An 18,799-nucleotide genomic window follows, 5' to 3' on the forward strand; every position below is an offset into this window, starting at 1 on the left:
AACATAAATGCCTTTGATTGATTTTAATAATCTATCTTTAATTCCATAGTCCCCCAGTATGGCGAACATCTTTTCCCTCGATACCCTGTCATATGCTTTCTCTAGATCTACGAAACATAAACTCAACTGCCTATTCCTCTCGTAGCATTTTTCAATTACCTGGCGCATACTTAAAATCTGATCCTGACAGCCTCTCTGTGGTCTGAAACCACACTGGTTTTCATCCAACTTCCTCTCAACGACTGATCGCACCCTCCCTTCCAAGATGCCAGTGAATACTTTGCCTGGTATACTAATCAATGAGATACCTCGATAGTTGTTGCAATCCTTCCTGTTCCCTTGCTTATAGATAGGTGCAATTACTGCTTTTGTCCAATCTGAAGGTACCTTACCAACACTCCACGCTAATTTTACTACTCTATGAAGCCATTTCATCCCTGCTTTCCCACTATACTTCACCATTTCAGGTCTAATTTCATCTATTCCTGCTGCCTTATGACAATGGAGTTTATTTACTATCCTTTCCACTTCCTCAAGCATAATTTCACCAACATCATTTTCCTCCTCCCCATGAGCTTGGCTGTTTGCAACACCACCAGGATGATTTCCTTTTACATTGAGAAGATGTTCAAAATATTCCCTCCACCTCTCCAGTGATTCCCTGGGATCTATTATGAGTTCACCCGAATTACTCAAAACACTGTTTATTTCCTTTTTCCCTCCCTTCCCACGATTCTTTATTACTGTCCAGAAAGGTTTCGCGGCTGCTTGACCTAGCCTTTCCAGGTTATTACCAATATCTTCCCATGACTTCTTTTTGGATTCAACAACTATTTGTTTCGCTCTGTTTCTTTCATCTACGTACAAATCCCTGTCTGCCTCGGCCCTTGTTTGGAGCCATTTCTGATAAGCCTTCTTTTTACGTTTACAGGCTGCTCTCACTTCATCGTTCCACCAAGATGTTCGCCTTTTCCCATATTTACACACAGTTTTTCCTAGGCATTCCCTTGCTGTTTCTACTACAGCATCCCTGTATGCCACCCATTCACTTTGTATATCCTGAACCTGCTTACTGTCTACTGTTCGAAACTTCTCACTAATCATATCCATGTACTTCTGTCTAATTTCCTCGTCCTGGAGATTTTCTACCCTTATTCGTTTGCAGACAGATTTCACTTTCTTTACCCTAGGCCTAGAGATACTTAGTTCACTACAGATCAGATAGTGGTCTGTATCATCGAAAAATCCACGAAAAACTCGTACATTCCTAACAGATTTCCTGAATTCGAAGTCTGTTAAGATGTAGTCTATTATGGATCTGGTACCCCTAGCCTCCCATGTGTAGCGGTGAATAGCTTTATTCTTGAAGAATGTATTCGTAACAGCTAAACCCATACTAGCACAGAAGTCCAGCAAACGCTTCCCATTTCCATTAGCTTCCATATCTTCCCCACATTTACCAATCACTCTTTCGTATCCTTCAGTTCTATTCCCAACTCTCGCATTGAAATCGCCCATTAGCACTATTCTATCCTTGCTGTTGACCCTGACCACGATGTCACTCAATGCTTCATAAAACTTGTCAACTTCATCCTCATCTGCACCCTCACATGGTGAATACACGGACACAATTATTGTCCTAATTCCTCCCACTGACAAATCTACCCACATCATTCGCTCATTTACGTACCTAACAGAAACTATGTTGCGTGCAATGGTATTCCTGATAAAGAGCCCTACCCCAGACTCTGCCCTTCCCTTTCTAACACCCGTCAAGTACACTTTATAATCTCCTATCTCTTCCTAATTTCTCCCCTTACCTGAATATCACTTATTCCTAGCACATCCAGATGCATCCTCTTTGCTGACTCAGCCAGTTCTACCTTCTTTCTTCCATAAGCCCCATTCATATTGATAGCTCCCCATCGAATTCCATTTCGTTCGCCAAGTTGTCCCTCGCCTGTCAAATGGGAGTGGGACTCCATTACTCCCATAGGTCCGAGGCTTGCTTAAAGTGTTCTGAGCTCGGTAAATTCATGAAGCAGGATGCTGCCCTACTTGCACATAGTCCAAGTGAGGATCTCTCCTCTAACGGGTTATGGACCACCGGTGAATTGTATAGTCCTAGCCGCCTGAGCACAAGGAGGGCCACGACTCAGAATATGTCCAAGATGCCCACTCCCATTCCATAGCAACTGGTTTCCCGACTCTCAGGACCACTTACTAGGCCACTCAGCCGTTGCCCATGGTTCACGAACTAGGACGTGACTACAGTAACCCACAAACATGAACCATTATCAAACTAAAAAAAGAGAAATTTTTAAAATAACTTACGGCCTAAATGCAGTTCCGAAAAATTAGCCTAAAATCGGTTGTTATTCAAATCCTAGCCAAATGAACTTTTTTACATAATTCCTTTCTGTAATGTGTTCCTAGGTTCAATACCCGAAGTCGTTCTTTCATTGTTTGATCAATACCCACACGGAATGCAGTTATAAAGGCTTAAGTGAAACTCTGCATTGAAGGGCTCGTAGTGGTGCTTAAGTGAAACAATGCATTGACTCCTATTAGCGCTCGTAGTGGTACAAAAGGTAAATGACTAATCTAACCAACCGGATAACGATGATTAAGGAATGGATTTTTTTAGAAATAAATAGGGAATATATTCTCGTAATTTATTATATTTTATTTACCTAAAATTCGTAGCTCATATTCCTAGGATGTTTTCAACATTGAGTTGTTTGCCTGAAGGGCTAGAACTGTGGATATTTTTTGAGTGACTGTACAGTAATCGTCATATGTTTAAGGCCAGTTTGAATATCATGGAATGTCACCTAAACGTCTGCACTAAAAAATTGATTTTTCTGAATACTTACATGTGTAAGTATTAGAAAACTGCATCATGATATCAACATCATATTTTGCGCAGTAACTCGGTGCAAGTATTACCACCAAGATCTTCGTGTCAAATGTAAAATGAGACAAGCCTCTCTTTAAGTTGAAAGAAAGTGCAAATTGAAAGCAGGTCAAAAGGCAAGTTGATACTAGAACTGATTTTTGATTCATTGGGAATTGTATACATGGAGTTCTTCCTACAAGGACCAACTGTAAACAGGGATAGCTACAAGAAGATCCTTCGTTTTCTACGCGATGCGATTTTGTGCTGAGTTGTGGCGTAAGAAGGCCTGGTTGTTGCTCCATGACAACGCATCCCTATACTGCTATTATTTGTCCAATAGGAACTAACAAGGCAGCAGGTCACCATTTTACGATTCTCACCCTCCTTCGTACCTGATATCTCGTTTTACGATTCCTTTCTTTTTTCTGCTTGAAAGCTACTAGAGCATAGATTTCATTCCGATGAGGAGTCATCATTGCCACAGGAGCTGTCGTTCAGGATCGTCCTGCCAATACCTAACAGCCATACCGACATTGACACACTCGCTTAGAGAACAACGGCGACTGTTTCTACGGACGATGTGGAACAGTGGGGCTGCCTACCCTGTAGGCGCCAGTCCACAAACTTATAAAGGAGATCCTATGTATCTGGTGGGTACAAATGTCAGTTCGTATCGTCATTTAGAACGCCTGGAAAGTATGCTAGACACTTAACGTCAAGATCGGGCAAGTTGCCAGCTTAACTCCTAACCATTCCAGTGCAAGGACACCTGTGTTATCGCTGCTGTAGAGCGGGTTATAGCCTCGCCAAGCTAAATATTTCTGCTGTATGGACTACATTGCGAACGGAGTTACGTTCCCACCAGATAAATGAATAGGCTGGAGCTAAGAGGTATTACGTGTGTTAAAATATAATTCATTTTTCTGTAATCCGGGGTTAGGTAGTTAATCTCATACAACGGTGGAGAAAGGGATCATATCAGCCCTCTTCTTGCATTAAAATGTAGATATCACTATTCATAACGGAGCGTACGGAGGGGAAATATATTATGGCATTGATTACATTCCATTCAGAACCGTGTCCGACTCGTTGGCTGAATGGTCAGCGTACTGACCTTCGGTTCAGAGGGTCCCGGGTTCGATTCCCAACCGGGTCGGGGATTTTAACCTTCATTGGTTAATTCCAATGGCCCAGGGCCTGGGTGTTTGTGCTGTCTCCAACATCCCTGCAACTCACACACTACATATAACACTATCCTCCACCATAATAACACAAAGTTACCTACACATGGCAGATGCCGCCCACCCTCATTGGAGGGTCTTCCTTACAAGGGCTGAACTCGGCTAGAAATAGCCACACGAAATTATTATTATTATTCAGCAACGTCATACCAGAAGATATAGTTGGTTTGTCTTTAGTAGGTATTCTTTCCCCTTATGAACACCAAAGCAGCATCTTCTCTTGGACTTCAGGTATAGAAACTAGTAAATCATTTTCATTCAGAGACTCAGCTTCTTGAACACGCATAGTCCCACTATCGGGTCTAAACAATTCATGTAAAGTCTGAATTAAGGCCATTGTATATGATGGACAAGTGAATACCAATTAATTCTAAAAAAGTTGCATGTAGTTAAGAAACTAGTTAAATGTGTCGGATCTGAAGCGTACAGAGGGGGGGGGGGGGGGTGATATTATGACACGGTGTTATGAATCTGATTCTTCTGTTCTAATAATTTACGTCCCAACATATTTGGCCTAATTACTTTATTATTTTTATAACTGTTAGGCCCTTCTGTCTGCTGAAACCAATTTTGAATAAATACATTTATATACTACCTCAAAATGAAGACATGTGGTAGCAGAATTATACTTGAAAAAGAAGCAACTAAATGAATTGAAGTGGAATTACGATTCGATCTTGAAAGAATATAATTAGATTCTATCAAATCCCACTCCTTTTCGGGTATAATTCTGTTACCTTATATTTTTCAGATAGTTTATAAATGTTTTTATTCAAAATACGTTTTGGTCGACTAAAGGTCTTAATAGTTATAAATTAACTAAGTTAAACCTGAAGTGATATGACTTCAGATAAATCACAAGCTAATTACTTTCATTTTAATAGTACGCAGAGGATGGTTGCCTAGTTGCACTTCCTCTTAAAAAAATAATCACCACCATCACCAATCACTAATGGTCCACATATTTTTCTACCCGAAATACTTGGGTCACTCACTAAGTAATGGCAACTATTTTATTTTAGATAAATGCGTTGTTATACGAACATTTCATTATACACATATGCAAATATATAATGTACTTTACCAATCATGTCCGTTACATGAGTTTCTCACGACGTATTGCAGACAAGGGAGAACAATAAAGTTAGGAAAATGTTTTCGTATATCATAATGTTGAAAATAATAAGTTGCACGCACATTAACACTTCATGTTATCCTATGTCATAATGTTGACAACAATTTTTTTCACGCAGTTTAACACATTATGTTATCATTTGCCATAATGTTGACAACAAGAATTTGCACGCACAATAACACATTATGTTATCCTATGTGAGAAGGTACTAGCATTAGGACCGAGGAAAAAGGAACACACTCAGAGGGAAAGCAAAGTGGACTGATGTTAGGGAGTTTTACATCCGTAAATTCATCCGTCATTTATTAAAAGACAACAACATATTTACAATATTATAAAAGAAGCACCCTTCCAATAGTAAACCAATAAGCGTCTATTGGCCTCGTATATTCATCAACAGAGAACAGAATATCTATTACTTAAAGGTAATATTAAATACAAGTGTTACCAGAAGGTAACATTAAAATAATACAAATTACGAGAATGGAACGGCCTTCAACAGGCCCGTAGGCCCCTGGACTACGAGCCCGGCACATCCACACAGCACATCACACACAAAAGCACACTCTTTCCCAATTATACGCCCATTCGCTGCCACAAGCATTAACCTTTCACCCAAAGCACACATGCAACATACACTCACGACTTACACTCCGATGCTCGCAATTCGGAGGCCTCTGGTTCGAAAGGAACCCCAAGGTAAATGCTAAGATCGAGTGACAAATAAATGAGACTTAAACGCTTGACACAACCAGCCAACAAGACTACGCTTATGAAGGTAAGGGGAAGGAACAGGAGGGGAGAACAACCAATGTTGAAACAGAAAATCACATACCAATAAGATACACCAAAATCATAGCCCAGGCGCACTTCAAGATTCTGTAAGTGTCTTTTGAGTCTGAGAGAATAATTCGAAGTTTCTTGTTATAACTTAGTTTTAATAAACGAAAAACAGGCTGTGACATATGTCATAATGTTGACAAGAATAATTTGCATGGACATTAACGCATTTTGAACACATTAAGATCCTTGAAAGTAATCTCCAACGTGTCCAGTTTTGTTGTTATGTTAGTGCTTGTGCCACGCATTTCGCAGCAATTTTGAGCATATTCAGATCGTGCCGTATAATTGTATGAACTGTTGCATGGTGAACACCTGTTTCTGTTGCCAACTCCTGTAGATACCATCGCCTGTCGTTCTCTAAGCAATGTTCTGTCACGACACCAGAAACATCGCTACGAGCAGTTCCAGGGCGTCCCGTACGATGTTTGTCTGACTTCTTCCTCGTCCACTTTGGAAAGCTGCTGCCCGTCTTGCAACATTTCTCTACGGGACAGCACGACCTCAAGCAGATTCTACGAGTTTTGCGTGACATTCTCTCGCGTTTTGTCCACGAAGCACAGCTACTTATAGTTGACTGATATCCATAGTTGACAAACTAAGAAACATCAACAACATGCCGACTGTCTTGCGCTCGCATCCCTCTTCTTTTGTTTTGAGTATCTACACCATCCAGAAAAGTACCATACATCCTAATGTAAATGTTGCATATCAAGGAATGGAAATAGCTGTCCGGGATTGTGCGGAAAAATATAGCTGCCATTACTTAGTACGTGACCCACGTATATAGATTGTCCTCTTAAAATATGTCCGTTTCATTAAACTGTTTTTTTGTGTTGTAACATATTCCGTATACTTAATGAGTTACATTCAGCCAACAAACAAGAATGTATGATATGTTTTGTTACAAATTATTAACAAAAAGTGAAACACGGAGCTGGAAGGAATTACGTCAATTTTATAAAACATCTCATTGTATTGTAAATAATTATGTAATACCTGCTAATAACTTGTAACACTCAATTCATATCTTTTGCGCAGCAAATATTTTTGTTTCTTACTTGTCATGAAATGTGTCAAAATAACTTAATACCTTTTAGCTCCGATCGATTTATATATAAAAGTAAAGTATTCGAAATCAATTTATCAAAACGTCGCTGCCTTTAAAATATTCTACAGCATCTTCCATACTTTCAAGAGCACAAATTCGCTTGTTATGTTCAGGGATATTTGATAGCTCACCATTTCAAACACTTTTATAAATAATCCCGGCAATAAAATCATTTTTGTCTTCTAACAAGAAAGGCGGTGTTTTCGAAGGAGATACTAAGTTATTAATTTTTTCAATTTGTTTTACGTCGTAGTGACACAGATAGGTCTTATGGCGACGATGGGATTGGAAAGGCCCAGGCGTGCGAAGGAAGCGGCCGTGGCCTTAAGTAAGGTACAGCCCCAGCATTTGCCTGGTGTGAAAATGGGAATCTACAGAAAACCATCTTCAGGGATGCCAACAGTGGACTTTGAACACACTATATCCCGGATTCTGTACCCCCCTAACCACACGGCCAACTCGTCCGGTCAATTATTAATAAAAATTAACATGTGTATATTAAAAAGTCCACGGGAAGAAACTCAGTGTTAAAAACATCCTAGGGATATGAGCTACGAATTTAGGTAAATTAAGTTTAGTAAAGGATGAGAATATATTCTTTATTTAATCCTAAATATTACAATAAACATCGTTATGCAGTCGATTAGATTAGCAATTAGCCATTTTGTACCACTACGAGCGCTAATGTGAGTCAATGTTGAGTTTCACTTAAGCGCTTATAACTAAATGGGGTGTGGACATTTTTCGAAAATAAAAACCTGAGGGTATTGAACCAAGGAACACATTGCAGAAAGAATTTTGTAAATAATTTGGCTAGGATTTGAATAAAACAGGAAACTAGTAAATAAACGAACGATTTTAGGCATTTTTTGGGGAACTGAATTTCGGACGGAAGTGATTTTCGAAATTTGTTTTTTCAGTTTGACAGAGATATTTCAGAATCACAATTTGAAACATTTCCGGGCCCTTTAGCTCTCTAAATTTCGGCACAATTAAGGTAATTGCTTAATTACCTTTTTCGTAGTATTGGGACCTCTACTTTGTCTGCAAAGGAATGCTTTTAAAATTAATATACATCGTTACAATTAAGGCTAGTCATCTTACGTTGAAAACGGCCCATTTAATCGGGGCTAAGTACTCCATAGAGTTATTGGGATTGTTTATTAAGGACATGTGGCTAGTGGTCCTGAAAGGCTTGTTAACAATAGTAAGACATCATTTTTACTTCTTGTAGTCCCTCTTAACTATATTTTTGTCTTATAAAGAGTTCCTTATAGGTTTTATAATGTTGATTGACACTAATCTCTTAAAAGAAATAGACATCATATGGTATAACAATCCATTATAGACGATATATTTTACACTACCTTTGTAGTTGTCAGTCTACTTTTTTAAGGTTTGTATTTTTTGCAAGCCTTCAAGTGGAGAAAGCAGAAATAAATACATTTCCCTCTCTGTATTCTTTTTCTTCTTCATTCCGATGAGGCCTGCTAAGGACCACGTGCCAATTTCAATTAATTTCTTCATACTTTGTTGTTTTCTCTTCCGCTCCTTCCAATACTCTTTCATCCTTTCACTATGCTGTTTCTTTCTATCCTCGGACCACTTCGCGCTAGGATTCTTGTTCAATCTTCCTTGGAATCCTTCCATACTTACTGTTACGGAGATTTCCGTGGTAGGTAGAGGTGAAAGAAGGTGCGGGTGTGAATAGGTCTCAAACTACGAAATTAAAGTTAATGTAAAATTTAACAAGGTTATATTTTCTTTCCAAAATTCAGAAATAACACGAATGGCAGGTACAGGGTAGCAAGGCAACAAAAGTACAATTACAGTATTTACAGGATTTGGGCTTCGAGCCCCGACCTCGCAATTCTTGGGCAACTAGCCCAACTTTACCTCAAAACAAGATTTAACAGAGGGGCAGAAGACCCCAATCAAGCCCCGGAGCACTTGCTCCAAATTACACAGTAAAGCCTCCTCGAGGCGTACAACAACAACAATTTACACTAAAGAGCGACCCGCTCTCAAATTTAGGCCTCTCCCAGGCCACACCAAACTCCACCTTCAAGCTGTCCTCAACGGACATAAACACAGGGGTAAAATACCCAATCTACTGAGGCCTATTAAGAGAGAAAAGGTTAATTATATGGCCTCTAAAATACCAACTTGTAAGGAAGCTCTCCGCACTCCTAATACACTTTATTTAAAACCTACTTGGCACTAGGCCGTTAATGCAAGGGCTAATCCCATACTACAGAGGTGACTTCAGAAAAGAACAATTTACATTATATTAAGGAAGAATCGGTTGTGAAAAATAAGTTCACCTCAAAATAAATAATATGAGTGGGAGCTCGAGAGGGTTAAGCACTCTCTATCCCAATATGTGACTTTAAAGAGAATAGAGTTAAGAGACGTTACATTTTAGGAAAAGGTTACATGGTAGGAACGCTTCGGACCCGCCCCGAGAGTTAAACTGCTGAGCTAGCAAGAAAAGAAGATATTAAAAGGCCATTACCTTGGTGTAGAACTGCCCCCCAAAGAAAGAGGCGCTCCCCGCCCCCTGCTATGTACTTTACACACTGAAAGATGGTACTGAAGTGGCACAGTGACCCTAAAATCAGCAGTTTATATACTCTCGCGGAAAGTTCGAGGCGTTTCAGGAAGGAAAACACCCGCCCACAATCATTTTATTGGTTCACCGAGAAAACCCCTACACAATACGAAGAAGAAACATATTATTGGTGGAAAATTAATTAAAGAAATTCGGGATTGGCTGGATTTAAAACAAGGGGAAAGAAAGGGTTAATATTGCCAACTTAAACAATGACAGAAGGAAATTTAACAAAGAACAAACTTTTGAAATTAAATTTTCTCCAAAAGAACAGTTCTTTTTCTTCGCACTAGGGTGCACTATTGTAGTTCTTCAGTAGTGTCCTCCAGAAGAGAAAGTTCACACTTCTTACTACCGGTAAAACAAAAATACATCAAAAGTGGCACAGTTCAAAAACTCCCAACTTTCCAAGTAGTGACATCTTCTGAGAAACTTGAAAATTAATACCGTCGATAAAGTTCAGACTTCCTCCAGCGGAGGAGTTTCAACTGGCGCACATTTTAAATTAGCGGCGTGGAGGTGTACCGCCCGGTACAGACCTCCCCCCCCCCAAAAGTTCCTCCAAGGGGTAACACAGAAGAACATAAACTTTTGTTTGAAAATAAGGTTCAAGTTTTGATGTTGATATGGAGATTAATTGCAGAAGTATATATAAGATTTTCTTAATTTGGTTTGATTCAGTTTCAAAATTTTTGTTGTATCTGGTGAAGTAAAGTCTTTATGTTTGTAGAAGTTGAATTCAGAAGGAAAACTTTAGTTTTTAAAGTTGAGGAAAATTTTCAAAGTCCACCAAATATTGCTGTTGAATTCCCAAGAAAAGGTAGTAAAATTGAACTGGAATGTCCATATAGCTGGATATGTACTTCAAACATTGATGATTTTAACGGCCAGACCAGCCGCCACTGCTTGCGTTCAGAGGAGGCCGCCCGGGCCCCTCAAGTACCCTGAGATACCGCTCGCCCGCACTGTGAGGGGAGCAGTGGTGTTGAAGCACGCCGCGCCCGCGGTGAACATATACAGGCTGCGGGCAAGTAGCAGGCCGTGCGCCGCACGTCAGCCTTGGTCGGGAGGAGGGCTCCGGCTCGCCGTACACTGGTCGACCTCGCTCTAAGAGAGGGGGCCCTTCCTCTGTTCCAGTAGCGGTACAGCGCCGGGCGGCTGCGGGGGCACTGAAACATTAAAGCTAGGCGGCAGAATTTGTTGGTCCATCATCTTTTTTGAGGGCACAGACTTGGTGGAGAGGTTGAGGGGCCAGCGGCGTGCAGATATCCATGGCATTTTATATAAGCAAGCCACTGTGTGTAGTGGAGCAGGGGACGGGAGCGTGGTAATGGCCGTATCAAGGACAGGATGGCAGTTCAGCTGCTCGGGGGAGGTTTACAAACTGCTTACTTATAAAACACAATATTATAGAAGGGGCAGAATGCCTTAAAGGTGAAAACTCAAAAAAAAATATAACCTTCCGATTTCTTTCAAAATAATATGAAACATATTAACACAGAAGTTACACCGGTTTCACCTGTGACAGGTGAACCCTAAATATCCTTTCGGTGGCTGGATTGCTTAATAACAACGTAACCGGCGTAAGGAAATCGAGAATGACACACGGCCCATAGAATCTGGGGGCAAGCTTGCCCGCGGGAACAAAATTCTTGACCATCACTTGGTCGCCTACCTTCAAATGGGTGGGTCTCCGTCCACGATCATACCTGTCCCTAACCTTTTCATGAGACACTTTAAGATTGGCTTTAGCCTTCTTCCAAAGATCTTTAATGTTGTCCGGATCTATTGTCTCAGGTAGAATGTCACTCAGAGACCAGAGGTTAGAGAGCGGCGTGTTGGGAACAAACTTGAACATTAAAGAAGCTGGAGTAAATTTATGTGATTCATGAACCGCCGAATTCAAAGCAAACGCTAACCAATGCAGGGACGTGTCCCACCTGGAATGATCTTCATGATGATAGGCAATAAGCGCGGACCGGAGATTACGGTTAACCCGTTCAGCCAGAGATGGTTGAGGGTAATAAGCAGAAGTAGTCACATGAGAGATGGACAGGTCAAAGCAGAATTTACGAAATAGATTAGATGTAAAAGCCTTAGCATTATCAGATACAATATATTGACACGGACCAAAAGAAGCAAAGATAGAATTTAAGCAAGTAATGGTGGACTGAGCGGTAGCCAGCTTAGTCGGAAATAACCAGGAAAATCTGGTAAAACCATCTACGCATACAAAGATGAACTTGTTGGCATTTCCCTTTGACTGGGGGAAGGGTCCTACATAATCAATATACAGGCGTTCCATGGGGCGCGACGCTTGATGCGAAGACAGAAGGCCTACCTTGGTGGACATGGTTGGTTTACTAAGCAAACAAGATTTACAAGCTTTTACTAGTTCACGGATTTCACCGTCCATACCCTTCCAGATGAACCTTTCACGAATCTTTTCACGAGTTTTAAAGATTCCAAGATGCCCCCCTAATGGGGTCTCATGATAGTATTTGAAGATCATAGGCACAAGAACAGCTGGAACGACAACCTTCATCATCTTATCATGCCTCGAAGGGCAACATAGAACACCATTCCTCAGAACATAAGGGACAACATGTTCCCCAGAAGAAAGGGTTTCCATTATCGGAGCCAGCGTCGGATCTTCACGTTGGTATCCCTAAAGAGCATGGGAGCATCTGTTAAGATTGCATTAACCTCAGATAGCATGGACTCGGGAGGTGAAGAACTATCGACCGGATTATGGGTCTCGACCTCGTTGGAAAACATACGGCTGAGTCCATCAGCAACAACATTTTCGGTACCTCGGATATGCCTGACATCGAATTGGAAGGCAGAAATACGGATGGCCCAACGGGCTATACGACCAGTACGACGCGGCCTACCTAAGACCCAGCTTAAGGCTTGATTATCTGTCTCCAGGTCGAATTTGACATGTTCCAGATAGAGACGGAACTTTTCTAAGGCAAATAAGACTGCCAAACCTTCGAGCTCATATATGGAGTACTTTGCTTCTTGAGCCGATAGAGTTCTAGATGCATAGGCGATGGGTCGCCTCCCTAGTTCAGTCTCTTGAAGAAGGACTGCAGCAACTGCTGACGACGATGCGTCAGTTTGGACGATGAATTTCTTTGAGAAATCCGGCATAGCAAGGACAGGGGCATTACAGAGAGCTAATTTAAGATCTTCAAAAGCGTCTTGTTGAGAAGGGCCCCACTCGAATTTGATGCCTTTCCTACGAAGAAGGTTTAAGGGCGCCGCTCTATTAGCGAAGTTAGGAATAAACTTCCTGAAGAAATTCACCATACCAATGAACCTGGCGATACCTTTGATGTCCTTGGGAGGTTTAAAATCACGGATGGCCTGTGTTCTAGAATGATCGACTGCGACACCGTCAGGTGACACAATATGCCCTAGGAATGACATAGAGGGCTTAGCAAAGGCAACCTTGGACAACTTGACAGTTAACCCAGCCTTACGAAGGCGATTGAGAACTTCTCGCAGATGATCTAGATGTTCTTCAAAGGTCTCCGAAAATACGACGACATCATCCAAGTAGTGATACAAATACTCAAATTTGATGTCGGAGAAGACCCTATCTAGCAGCCTAGTGAGTACAGCTGCTCCCGTGGGGAGCCCGAAAGGCACGCGGTTGTATTCGTATAAATTCCAGTCCGTGGCAAACCCTGTAAGATGTTTAGACTCTTCCGCTAGGGGAATTTGATTATAGGCCTGATTCAAGTCCAAGATAGTGAAGAACTTGGCCTTACGGAACCATGAAAAACAAGAATGAAGGTCGGGAAGGGGCACAGATTGCAACACCACCTTCCGATTGAGAGCCCTATAATCAATGACAGGCCTGAAGCCTCCTTGGGGTTTCGGGACTAGAAAAATAGGCGACGAATACGCCGACTTAGAGGGCCTAATAATACCATCCTTCAACATCTGATCGATGATTTCTTTCAGAGCCTTCATTTTAGGTGGAGATAGCCTATAAGGTGGAAAACGGACAGGAATTGAATCCGTGACCTCAATTTTGTATTCAATAAGGTCAGTAACACCAAGAGTATCAGAGAACACCTCTGGAAATGACTGACATAATTTACGAATACTATCAGCCTGCTCCTCAGGTAGATGCCTAAGGTCTAACAACGTCTCATCCTGGGTAGGCGAAATAGATGAACATGATACAGAATTACACTTTAACAAGGGAATTTTACAATTGGACGCAAATTTGAATGTGCACGACCTACTCTGGAGATCGAGCACAAGACCAGTGTAAGAAATGAAGTCAGCTCCCAATATGATAGGGCAAGACAAGTGCTTAGCCACAAACAATTTGATTTTCCATGTAAATTTAAAAATACGAATTTTGACATTTACAGCACCTAGGATTTCCAATGGAGATGAATTAGCCGAAACATATTGAACAGGAGAAGAGACATAGTCAGGTAAATTACAAACAGATTGCAATTTTGAATACCATTGGTCCGAAATAATTGAACAAACACTGCCTGAATCTAATAGAGCTGATATAGGCTCGTTATTTAACTCAATCTTAAGGAACGGAACAGGTGCGGGGGTATCCGCCGCAATCCGAAGACATTCTTTGGGGCATTCAAAAGATAGATTAGCAGATTGAACATTCCCTGAATTTACGACCTGTTTACCAGGGGCTGAGCCTCGGGAAGAGGGATTAGTCGACTCAGCCGAAGCCACTAGTCATTTTGTATTATTGGCATTGGTGGAGTTTGCACCAGAAGTTGAGCAGGAGGGGGTGCTATTTGAATTTGGGCAATTTTTGGCGATATGTGAGAAAGCCCCACATTTAAAACAGCCTTGCGATGAACCGGCCCCATTCCTTGTCCCACTCGGCTTGATCAGTGGACACTTATTGCGCAGATGGTCGGGCGACCCGCAAGCATAACATTTACGGGGTGTGACTGGTCGGCGAGGCGGAGGCCGAAGATTACTAAAAGAGGGAGGGGGTTCTTTCGCGACACGCAAGGAGTCGGCGTATCTAACTCCTTCCGCTGAGACGGCCAATGCTTCAAGTTCAGAGAAGGTTTGCGGGCACGCCGCGAAACACAAATATGACCTATAGGATGGTGAAATTCCTTCCACAATAGCTTGTACAATCTGATCCTCCGGGAAGTGAAGAGCAAACACCCTAGTATAGAACTTAATATCTTGGATGAAATCTGCCAAGTTTTCATCCAAGCGCTGTACCCGATAATAGTACTTCTGAATAAGGGAGGACCTTGTCCTGGCCGGGATGAAGTTAGCTAGCAAGTGGGCGTGGAAGTCTTCAATCGATGATTGCTCGGCAATGGCTCTAACTATTTTGTCTGAGAGAATACCTATTGCATAGGGATAGATAATTTGCAAAATTTGACATGGAGAAAGAGAAAACACAAGAGCATGATCCTGAAATTCAACTAAAAATCTTAAAAATGAAATTGCGTCACTGGTGGTATTAACGGAAAACTTAGAGATACCTCTGAGCAACATTGCCAATGGATGAGGCAAGCTGATAAACCCGGGTGACATAGTAGGTAAAGGTTTCAATGGCAAGGAAGTTAATTCAGAACGTATATTACTCAACGATGCACGGCGTTCAGACTCGTTGTCCAATGGGGCAGAGATAGTTTGAGCGGCAACGGTTATCCTATTGGCTTCTCCCTTAGGAGGCTCTTCCTCGCTACCTACATTCATCGTGGTGGGTTGATCAATTTTGGGAGGAACTTCCCCAGTTAACAGTTGAGTGTCCTTGCTAGATAATTCAGAAATACTTTCAAGCAACGTACTAGCTTCCTTCCTCTGAAAGTCATTCAACTTCAGAGACAACAGATCGTTAACTCTATTTGAAAAATGATCTAGCCTGGCTTGCACACGCTTAATTTGATTAGGAGAAGGATCATTTTCGTCAAAAAAACTAACTACCGAAGCTAGCCCAGTAGTATTCTCGGTGATCGTGGAAAGAGAGTCGTCAATTTCTTTCTCTCCCAAATTGGGGATGGAAATGGGCAAATCAAGGGACTCTCTAAGCTTGTTGGTGTCTATCGCAACCGTGCCTCCAGATTGCACATTTCTGATAGTTAACTCATAGATAAACTCCTCTTTGCGCAAATAGTTAAGATGGAGAACATCGCGAGGACCGGGCATGATGACAGAACAATTTTGAAAAACTCAAAAAATTCCAGCAACTGAGAAAATGGTTAGAGTTCAGAACAAAACAATGTTTAGCCGTCAAAAGGGGCTAAATAGAGACCCATTCAACCACGCTCTGCTACCACTTGTTACGGAGATTTCCGTGGTAGGTAGAGGTGAAAGAAGGTGCGGGTGTGAATAGGTCTCAAACTACGAAATTAAAGTTAATGTAAAATTTAACAAGGTTATATTTTCTTTCCAAAATTCAGAAATAACACGAATGGCAGGTACAGGGTAGCAAGGCAACAAAAGTACAATTACAGTATTTACAGGATTTGGGCTTCGAGCCCCGACCTCGCAATTCTTGGGCAACTAGCCCAACTTTACCTCAAAACAAGATTTAACAGAGGGGCAGAAGACCCCAATCAAGCCCCGGAGCACTTGCTCCAAATTACACAGTAAAGCCTCCTCGAGGCGTACAACAACAACAATTTACACTAAAGAGCGACCCGCTCTCAAATTTAGGCCTCTCCCAGGCCACACCAAACTCCACCTTCAAGCTGTCCTCAACGGACATAAACACAGGGGTAAAATACCCAATCTACTGAGGCCTATTAAGAGAGAAAAGGTTAATTATATGGCCTCTAAAATACCAACTTGTAAGGAAGCTCTCCGCACTCCTAATACACTTTATTTAAAACCTACTTGGCACTAGGCCGTTAATGCAAGGGCTAATCCCATACTACAGAGGTGACTTCAGAAAAGAACAATTTACATTATATTAAGGAAGAATCGGTTGTGAAAAATAAGTTCACCTCAAAATAAATAATATGAGTGGGAGCTCGAGAGGGTTAAGCACTCTCTATCCCAATATGTGACTTTAAAGAGAATAGAGTTAAGAGACGTTACATTTTAGGAAAAGGTTACATGGTAGGAACGCTTCGGACCCGCCCCGAGAGTTAAACTGCTGAGCTAGCAAGAAAAGAAGATATTAAAAGGCCATTACCTTGGTGTAGAACTGCCCCCCAAAGAAAGAGGCGCTCCCCGCCCCCTGCTATGTACTTTACACACTGAAAGATGGTACTGAAGTGGCACAGTGACCCTAAAATCAGCAGTTTATATACTCTCGCGGAAAGTTCGAGGCGTTTCAGGAAGGAAAACACCCGCCCACAATCATTTTATTGGTTCACCGAGAAAACCCCTACACAATACGAAGAAGAAACATATTATTGGTGGAAAATTAATTAAAGAAATTCGGGATTGGCTGGATTTAAAACAAGGGGAAAGAAAGGGTTAATATTGCCAACTTAAACAATGACAGAAGGAAATTTAACAAAGAACAAACTTTTGAAATTAAATTTTCTCCAAAAGAACAGTTCTTTTTCTTCGCACTAGGGTGCACTATTGTAGTTCTTCAGTAGTGTCCTCCAGAAGAGAAAGTTCACACTTCTTACTACCGGTAAAACAAAAATACATCAAAAGTGGCACAGTTCAAAAACTCCCAACTTTCCAAGTAGTGACATCTTCTGAGAAACTTGAAAATTAATACCGTCGATAAAGTTCAGACTTCCTCCAGCGGAGGAGTTTCAACTGGCGCACATTTTAAATTAGCGGCGTGGAGGTGTACCGCCCGGTACACTTACTACCCTCTGTCTTAAAATTTACCTGTCCATAATTTCTTCTTCTATTATATTATTTCTTTCTAAATCTTTCCTTACTTCTTGAATCCAGCTAGTTGTTGCCTTTTTGTCCCAAAGGTACTCGAAAATCCTTTTTATTAACCTTAAATCATCCATTCTGTATATATGTCCGAAAAATTGCAATCTCCTTTTTCGTATAGGTGCTGTTACGTTTTCTACGTTGTATGTTCCTGTATATTTTATCATTAGATCTTAATTTCCATACTTCTGCTGTTTTCACGGGTCCTAAGATTTTTCTCATGATTCTCCTTTCTAGTTCCTCAAGTGTATCTAATCTATACTTTAGTACCAGCCATTCATTTGCATATAAGTATTCCGGTTTCACCATTGTAGTGTAGTGCCTTATTTGAAGACTTTTAGATATACCTATACTTTTGTTATAAAAATTCTCTGTGATACCATGTTCTCTTTCCATCTTGTGTATCCTTTCTTCTACTGTATATTTGTCTAAACCATTTTATTGAATTATTTCTCACAGATACTTGAATTTCGTTACTCTTTCCACTGGACCGATATCTGTTGCCAAAAATTTTGGAGCATTCTTGATGTTTGTAATAAATTTCGTTTTCTTTCTAGGGAGATTCTCAAACCTGTCTTGTTGGCTATTTCTTCCAAGAGATTGATTTGTGTTGTTTCACTTGTTAGGTTTTCTGACAATATAGCAAAATCGTCTGAAAATGCTAGACAATTTATTTCAATGCCTTTGTTTTTTCTCCCTAAAGTTATCGGCAAAATATTATGTTCATTAAGCTTTACATTCCAAATTCTTACGATTTTCTCTAGAACACAGTTGAATAGAAGGGGTGAGAAACCGTCACCTTGCATTACCCCTGTATTTATCTTAATAACTTTTGATATTTCATCCATAGGCTAAAATTCACCTTTGAAGTTGTGAGTGTTTCATGTATTAGGTTTGCCAATTTAGTTTTCACTCCAAATTCACGAATTATTTTATCTTTGGTTTCTCTATCAACTGAGTTGAAGGTCTCTTTAAAATAAAAAAAAAGTGGTTTCCCATTTTCACACCAGGCAAATTAAGGCCACGGCCGCTTCCTTCCAACTCCTAGGCCTTTCCTATCCCATCGTCGCCAAGACCTATCTGT

This window comes from Anabrus simplex, chromosome 3, assembly GCF_040414725.1.
Source record: "Anabrus simplex isolate iqAnaSimp1 chromosome 3, ASM4041472v1, whole genome shotgun sequence".
NCBI lineage: Eukaryota > Metazoa > Arthropoda > Insecta > Orthoptera > Tettigoniidae > Anabrus > Anabrus simplex.